Source organism: Anas acuta, chromosome 4 (genome assembly GCF_963932015.1).
Source record: "Anas acuta chromosome 4, bAnaAcu1.1, whole genome shotgun sequence".
Taxonomy (NCBI): Eukaryota; Metazoa; Chordata; class Aves; order Anseriformes; family Anatidae; genus Anas; species Anas acuta.
The window spans coordinates 61568420-61577534 of record NC_088982.1 but is presented as its reverse complement, the minus strand read 5'-3'; the positions used below and the strand labels follow the sequence as shown (position 1 = coordinate 61577534).

Here is a 9115-nt window from a genome sequence, read left to right as displayed (position 1 = left end):
CACCAGGGCACAGCCCCCGTGGCAGCAACACTCTATGGTGGCCTCAGGGAGGCCACCATAGGGTCCCATGGCCGCCATTTTGGGTCCCTGTGGCCGCCATTTTGGGGCCCCGTGTCCGCCATTTTGGGTCCCTGTGGCCGCCATTTTGGGGCCCCATGGCCGCCATTTTGGGTCCCTGTGGCCGCCATTTTGGGGTCAGAAGCATCGAAGGGAGAAACAGGCCCCAGGTGGTTTTAAGTAGTTTCAGCCCTGTTTTCTCACAGGTCGAGCATCAAAACAACTTTCCCATGCCCTGAAATGCATGCAGCTTGTGGGGAGCGCTGAGGAGAGCGAGGTTTGGGATGGGAAGTGCTGGTGTTTTTTTTAGCGCTATTCTTCCTCACTGAGGGGGCAGCCTCAGAACACCATTTTAAAAAGCAAACCCATGCCCTCTCCTAGCATCTTTCAGGAGCAACATCAGGCTGGCATGAGGTGCCCCTCCCAGCATTTTCTTTTTGGTGTGTTAAAATACCACAGGTCTGCGATGTCCCCCACACTGCAGGGTATGTTTCCCTATGTAGTAAGTGGGTGCAGATGGGGCAAAATCGTGCCAGAAAGGCTTCACCCCATACTTTGCCAAGCAATTTTTATTATTATTTTTTAATTTTATTTTCCCCTCTGATCCCTTTGCAGAAAAGCCACTACACGTGCTGTCTAGGAACCTTCACGGAGCACAGAGCAGAGGTGGACTTCGCAGTATGACCCCAAATCAATCCCAGGATTACTGAGGTATTTTTTCCTTCTTTCTTCATAAACACCATCTGCTAGAGGTCCCTCAAGGCTTTTTTGGCCTCCTCCAAGGGTGTCCTACCAGGTTGCACCCACACAGAATGGCACGTTGTCTGAACCTAGTTTACCTTTACACATGGCAGCTGCCTGCACCTTTATTCTGACTGGAAATTTAACTAGCATGGCAAGTAAATAGCTTGGTTTTAATCATAGTGACTAAGCTTGGTATGCTATTTTGTAGCTGAAATATATTTTTACATATTTAACTTATTTCTAACGCTGTTGCATATAAAAAAAAAAAAAGAAGTTAATTGTAAGAAGTAGCATTTATTTCTGCATGACTGAAAGCTTTCCAAATGCCTCTTCTGTTTTATAGTTTAAACAATAAATTAGTTACCCTTCTGTCCCCTGAGGTATTAGCTGAAAGGCTGGGTAATGGTTGGGAGTTTTCACTGCTTTCTTGTTACCTATGAACACAAGTGAGGCAGAGCTGGGTCCTACAGTAACTGTGAGGCAACATCACTATTGCATAAGGAATTAAAGTACAGAAAGGCAATGTCAGCCCCTCCTTTTGCACTAGGTACTGTGGTCGGTGACCTGCACAGCGTGTGAACCATTTTACTGATGTAGTCACACATCTTTTATTGATAGGCTTGGGTTGGGATTAGGAGAAAGAAGGAAGGTTTACCTCAGAGTCCAAATGCATATCAAACAGTCCTTGCAAAGAGCAGAAGCCCTGGCTGCCATTTCAGGGAAACAAAACTTTGCCAGTAACAAAATTCACGTTTCCAGGGAACCTCTGGTCTCTTAATGCAAGCTCACCTTAAAAAATACTGTGCGTGGGACTAATGGCCTCAAATTACAGAGACAGAGAAAGTTCACAGCACCTTATTAATCTGCCATAGAAAGTAGCTATCTAGGCATAAAAGTCAGGCTATTTCCTCACGGTAACCTTGAAGTAATTCAATGCCTTCTGCTTGGTCCTCTTGTTATGTAGACATTTGGTAATCCCCTTTGGCCTTTTCTGTCTAAAAGTCAAAAGAAGGCTTCAGAATATTGAATGCCAGACTTCAGCTGCACCAGCAGGTCTGTCTGAACTCTCCATGGGTGTACCCCTACCTGCCAGTCTCCTTGGTAAGACCAAATAGCTGAAGTCTGTTCCCCACGTATCACACTATGGGGGCCCTTCTGCCTTGAAAGGAGTGAAAGTTGAGCCATTTCACGGCTTTTTACATGCCATCTAGCTAACATGGCTGTACGATAAATGGGCTGCAGTAAAGTGAGGAACTCCCTAACTAGGAACTCCCTAACTAGAAGGCTGTTCTCCTCGCAAAAACATACCGTGCAACGCAAACCAGTACAGCACCCCCAGATCATGCTTGTATGCTTTCCATTTCCACCATGTCACCTCTAATCCTAAAGTCAATTCTGATATGAGTTTCAAGACTTTGCCAGAGCTCCACAAAGATATGCCTGTGCACATATTTCATGGCAAGCCTGCAAGCCAGCCTAGTTAAGGATTTTGGGCCACTTTTCTTCTGTTTTAAATTTTGTCCTATACTTTAACTCAGAAGCGATTATATTCATGGCACCTCCCTCACATTCTTCACCTACAAAAGGGGCTGTTAAGCCAAGCAAAGCCGCCTGGAAGTGGTATATACACCTGTTCAATCAGTTGTTACCAACACTTTGCTACATGGTAACCTCTGTTAACTTGGGGTTTCCTCTGTCCAGGTGTAGGCATCCTGTAAATATGGTAACACATGCCATGTTTCTTCTGGGTGCCATTACATGGAAAAGTTAAAGGGTAGAGCAGGAAGGAGGCACATACCAAAGTGACACTAGCTACTGAGAAGTGACCTACAACAAGTCACTCTAGTATGTGTCTATAACTGCTGATGAGACAGATGAGGGACTTACATGCACACTGAAAAAAGAAAAATGATTGTTTTGGGAAGTCATTGTAAGGGGCTCTCAGCCTGATACGGCCTAACAGGGACTGTGAAGAGTAAATGAGTGACCCATGGTATATTTTCTTGTGTGTGCCTGGCTGTCTCTCCCACAATTTTTATACACACACACACACACATATACACATGTGTGTATGGTTTAAGCACTAACAAAAGTTTTGGGGAAATGCCAGTGGTGAACAGTGTGGGAAGGCAAAGGAGTCAGTGCTAGATCAAAGACCATATTAATGTGTGGTAATTACAAAATAACTGCAACAAGCAGAAAATCAGATGTCCTAGGTCAGCATGACATTGCCAATGAAAAAAAACGCAGGTCAGCCTAACAGGCAGGCACAATGGAGCTCGGTGTGGTGAAGGGGACGTTCCCAAACGTGATGAGATTAAGCTGTCATCCCATATTCTGCACTGGGCCCAGAAAGGTTATGGTGACCCACTGGATGCAGAGGAGGAAGGAAGGTGTTTTGAGGTGACTCCTTCAGCATCAGGGATGCATCTCTGCAGCAGGGAAATGAGGTGCAGAACATTTCTAATCCCATCACAGAGAGAAGCAGTTATGGTCTCTAAGATGCCTGTAAGTGGTGGCTGCTGGGCCACCAGACAGCACACAGACATTTGACATACAAGGTATAAGAAATGCTCCTTCACTATGGTACTACATGCACATTGTCAACAATTTATTTTGGCTGTAAAGGAGTTGAGGTCTCATCTCCATCCTCAGGGAATACCGTGGCTCAGTAAAATCACAGCTGTATGATGCGTCATATCCTTCGCCTCTTTTAAGGAATGAAACCGTACAGGTTTGGCAATACTATAGAAAAGTGTTCCTGCTCTGAGTAGAGGTCTTCATTCATATTTTAGTTGGCTCTGTTAAAACAATCTGTGGTACTTTCAACTGCTACTAAAATCCCTCAAAGAGGGGAAAACATACAGTCATTATTATCGTTTCTGCTCTTCACACAAGAACAAACTTGCATGAAAACTGGAGTAGAGGACACAAATAACACTGACTTAAGAATCTTACCACTTTTTTTTTTTTTCTTTTCCCGAGTATTTTCATTCTGAAATTAATTTATTGCGAACAGGGGTAAAATTCACAAGCTGTCCTGTTCAGAAAACATTGTTACAAGTATTTGAACAAGTATCAAGGGCCTTCTGCTTAAATAGACAAGATCTGAGACACAATTACATTAAAAGACAAGCGAGCAAACCTGCTGATCCCAGTCACTCAGCTTGAAGAACAACCACTATGCAATATGAAACAGAGCAAGGCTGAACTCCACAATATTCAATGAACAACAAAGCAAACACTGATGTCTCTAACAAAAGGCAGAGGATTAGGTCCGGTGTTATGTGTTTCACGCATATTTAATCCATAGGTTAGATTTTAAAATCAACTGTGGAAATCAGGAGAATCGACCAGGAAACTCAGTATTTCAGGCTTCTCCTCCATGATGTTCATATATATAAGCTGAGGGAGCAATGCTGTTCCCCAAAACTCACGCAAGAATGAAAAACACCCAACATATTTTATAGTCCTGCATGTTTGGTTTCCTACCGCTCCCCTCCAAGAGAAGCTTAAGCAACATGAGGTTGTATTTGTATAATGCATTGTACACAATGCCCTGTGTTTACTACAAAAGACAAACATTTTTGTCTTTTCCTTGCAATTAGCTTGCAGTGGTCAAGTGGCTTCTCCCTGTCCCCAGTGTAACATTTGGAAATACAGAGCAGAGCAGCAGAGCCGAGAAAGATGCACAGTTTAGCCACCATTAAATGACTTGAGTAATCATTTCCCTTGTATGTGTAACATTTTACCTCCTGACAAGTTTGCCACATGTCTGTGTATCTGTGATTTGTGACTGCCTTGTGTGCACCAGCTGTAACATACCCTGCTGGGAAGGAACGTACCCTGCTTGGAAACCACTCTTGGAATTGATCAATCAAATTCTCAGGTGCCATTTTCTTAATTTTGCTGATATACAGACCGCTTAACTGCTTCTTTCCTTTGTGCTGCAATTAGTGAACTGCCTGGCTTAGAAGACTTACACAGTTTACAGTGAAACATCTTTTAAACATGTTGGTCTGGAGTTGTGAGGTGATACTATGCTCTCCAACAGCTGTCCTGATAATGGCAGCCTTAACAGAAGGGAGATCAGCAGGCTAAATGAGAAGGGAAAACCCGATATTCCTCGAGGAAACTAAGAACAGAGTTATGCCTCTCTTTTTCCTAAGAAAAGGGTGCCCATACACATCTGTGTGGTGCTGTACACACTTGTTCCCGGCTGAGCAATGGCAACCCAGAAACAGAAAGCGGATGTTTCCCACTGCTATGTCTGCAGTGGTCACATCCGTGAGATCGTAGACAAATACATAGCTGTGGGATATTGTCCTGTGTACTTCATCAGAGATGTTTTAAACCCCAAAAACATTGGCACCCTCTTACTTCCCATCTCCTGCAGCTGTTGTTCACTGTATTTCCTGAAACTGCACAGCTAAGTAAAAAAAAATAACCTATACTGAAATGCATTTTTCCCATTTCAGCAACAAAGCAACAGGCTGTGCAGACCCACTGGGGATTCTGGGGGGTGTCTAAGTGCCCTAACACCACAGGGCAACTCTTACTACTGACTGGGGGCTGCCTGATCCCCAAAGACACTCCTTAGAGCCCAGAACCGACAGCTCAACCCAAGGACTGAGAGATGGAAAAGAGATAAGACTTTGACCAGAAAATACTTGGAGGATCAGTAGCTGTCAGTAGTATCCTCTCAGGCATTGCTGAGATCTCTTGTGCTGTGCTGAGCCCTTCTGGGGATCTCACCCACAAAACCTACTTTTTCTGTTCAGGCTTTGACAGCTCCTGTTGTTTCATGTCTGCATTTCCCTTGCATCACAAGAACCATTCCAGCAAATTTCAGAGCTATGCTTTTCAGCTGGTCATCAGGTGATTGTTCATAAGCATAGCAGAAATCTGAACAGAGTTGATGTGCATCATCTGCCACCTGTATTGGATTTCTCTGCCATTTGCAGGAGGAAAAATTTTCAGATGCAGGACATAAGTCAAAAGAAAGAAAAATTACCCACCAAAAGTGCTTCTGTGACAGAGAAGTACCTCTGGGAAGAAACCCAGTTTAAGACAGAAGATAGCACAATTACCAGCATATCCTGTAAGACTTTAGATTGTTTTGAAGACTGTTTCATTTCAAGCATTATGAGTTTGGGGAACAGACCATCCCATCCCTGTAAGATATTGTCATTAAGTGCGGCAGAAAAATTTTTTTTTATTATTATTATTTTTTTTAATCAGAAGTATGGAGCACACTGGGCTGTAATGGTCCATACACTGACCTCAAGAGGAATCCTGCTAGAGAGACAAAATACCTGGCACACCAAAAGCAGCTCCTGAAATAGAGGAACCTTTCAAAAGATAGCAAGCCCCATTAAAATACCTCAGACCCTTCTACCACCAAATCACGCAGCTGGTCCTGACCAGCTCTCAGTGCTGGTGACCTCTTAATCTACTTAATGCCTTCACTCACGCACTCTCCACATGGTGCTGGGCATTGCCCAGGACGCAGGGCAACTGCCACGGAGATAAGGTGACAACAAAAATGAAAACACAAGGGTCACAGCAAGTGACTTCAGACTGGAAACCGACTGCAAGCCTCCACTGAGGTTACTGCAATCTGTACCTTCAGGCACCGCGACTCCTGCCTGGAGCAGAGCTGTCACCACGCCAGCCTGAACATACACACCTTTTTCTTCCAGCCGGGGACTTTCTACAGCATTCTGCAGTCATTTCTTGCAACACAAGTTAGTGTTTAACAGGCCGAAGTCTAGCCTTACAGTGGCAGGCAAAAAGGTCACTGAACTGGCTTCACTGGGAAAAAATAATGCAAGAGCCAGCCTTTCACTTAGATGTGCCGAAGGGGAGTGGGATGTTTAATTTTAAAAAGCGGTGAGAAATCTCCAAAGCTTTCAGTTCATCGTGGACGCTTGCCACAGAGTGAAAATACTGTCATTGTGACTGACTGCAAATAGCCAAAATAGTGTAAGGATGAGGAACGAATGAAGAAAGTTTGAGAACAAGTCCCTCGGTGCCAGATATCAGACTTCCTAGTTGTTTGTTTTTTTTTGTTTCCTTCAGAGAAATATCCCCACACAGTGGTCCCATCACTACATGCCATCACAAAATACCCAAAACCTCATCGCCTGTCTTACTGAGTAGATTTTCAGCTTGTGTGAAATAGGCTTCTGTCTCTCTCTCTTTGAGGTTGTGCTTGCAAGAGGATTAAATTATTATTATTATTATTTTTTTTTTTGAAATGCTGGGTATTAGAAATTAGAAATTAACTTCTCTGCTGAAACCAGACAGGCTGGCAGACACACATCTGTTCTTAACAAAAGGAGAGGAGGGTGCAAGGGAGACCCTTCATACAGGCAGTGCTAAATTGCACTAGTGTATTAGAGGCATGTACTGAAAAGCTGAAAAGGCCACATTTTCTCTTGAAGTGTGCTGACAGCTCTGTTTTTATGAACCTTGTTTAGGAGAGGTTTTTTTGTTTGTTTATTTGGTTGGTTTTTACATATGAACCAAACATATTTCAAATCCTCTGAAGTCCCTGTAAAGAGGGACATAAAAGCTTCCCCAAGTTAGAATGGTTAACCTAGGTGAATTATGCTTGCACAAGGCTTCCAATACCATAACAAGCCATAAAAAAAAGCAACAAAACAAAACAACAATTATAAAAGCAAGGAAACATGGAAATGGTTCCTCCACGCAGCATTTCACTGGCCAGCCACTGGCAGAAAGCCCTCACAGTGCCTCTGCTGTTAGGGGAAGCAGAGCCTCAGCTCCATCCAAAGACCCAGCCCAGCAGCTGCCTTCACAGCCTGCTTGGACAGACCCCAAACACATGCTATTTTCAGCCCAACATGGGAAGCAGGTTCTAACATCCAGGCTTTCTTGCAGGGCACATCTCTGGCAGCACCTCTGTCCCACGTCCTTCCTTAGGAAGAGAGTTCAGGTCAACTTAAAACGATAGATTCCCAAATTCTTCCCTGAATCCGGTAAGACACTCGTCTTTGAGGCATTACGTGTAGTGTGCTCTGATGACATCTTGGGATGTACACGCATCCCTGGCATTTGTTGGCCTTTGAAACCTTACACATCAGCCCTCTAGCAGAACTTAATTCAAGGTGCTAATCTAGCAGATCTTAAAGCCTTTAAGACCTTTAAGTCCTGGAGAAAAGAGTCATTTTTTGCTGGTTGGAAAGGATGCAGGATTGACAGCGTAGAGCCAATACCCCCTTACCTGAAACAAACACATTTTCATGCAACATGTGTACAAGGTCATTGTGGTCCTGCCCAGACAAGTTTTCCACTGAAACACCAATGGTGAGGCAGACAGGAGCATGCAAAATAGTCATTCACCAATTTAGGCATCCCATGGCCAGCAAAAGAAGTTCAGACACTGAACAGTTCAGTCAACCCTTAGATCACCTAAGACCCTTATCTGTAAAGTGACAGGTGCCATATTTCATAGTGTATAATTTTGCATTTTAAATCCTGTTTATTCTGTGCTTCAAATTTGCACGTGACTGGGTCAGCAGAGAGGAATGGGATCCTGTTAACCATTTGTCTGCAAATGCATTTGCCTCTCTCCTGAGAAAGCTGGGTTGAATTGCAAAGGCTAATTAGAAAGCATAAATACAGCATTTACTCATTTTCCAGGGCCAGGTTTCTTGATGTCAGCACCAAGGGTTTGTGAGGTTGAGATCTTATATCGTGGGTTTGTGCAGAGGTACAAAGAGTCAAAATCATATGGAGGCTATTTTTGAGTGCCCTGCAATCCCTCATGCATCAATGATTTAATATGTAAAATGTTAGTGAGGTAAGAGCTGGACCACACTGACTCATGTGGCTAAAGCTGACACCTCCTGCTTTCACACCTGGAAAACCACGAGGCCGAGTGCATTTTGTTTGTGCAAGGAGGTCCATGTCCATCCTAACAACAACTTCTGGCCTTGCGTGTGCAATTTAAATAATAAGCATATTCATGGAAACAGCTGAGAGCGCTGAAACGCTCTTTCAGCCCTCCTGAGAAAAAAGAAATCAGGAGGCTGCATTCATGATGCAGCAACTGGGGAATTTCCAGCAGCTAAGTTTGCTGCCTTCGTTGGCTTTGGGCTTGTTTGGTGACAAAATTGGTAAAGGCAGGTGTATATATATACACGCAGGGCTACTTTAAGGGGAGCCTAGTTCTCTAAAGGGCTTTTCTACACATGGTGACTCAGAATAAATAATCTGAATTAATTATGCCACAGCTGCAAAGTAGGTCAGAGATACTGAATTAAAACTCTGTAACAACATTCCCACT

General features: G+C 43.8%; 1 long non-coding RNA gene across 2 annotated transcripts in view; it reads right to left on the bottom strand.

Moving 5' to 3' along the window:
• LOC137856321 (uncharacterized) overlaps window positions 1-9115 on the bottom strand; it is a 48505-nt gene that overhangs the window by 28279 nt on the left and 11111 nt on the right. The window contains exon 4 of one of the 2 annotated variants that reach the window (XR_011096356.1): window positions 6275-7740. The exons of the other annotated variant lie outside the window; for it this stretch is intronic. This is a non-coding gene — a long non-coding RNA (uncharacterized lncRNA). The remainder of the gene's footprint in view (window positions 1-6274; window positions 7741-9115) is intronic. 2 annotated transcript variants of the gene reach the window in all.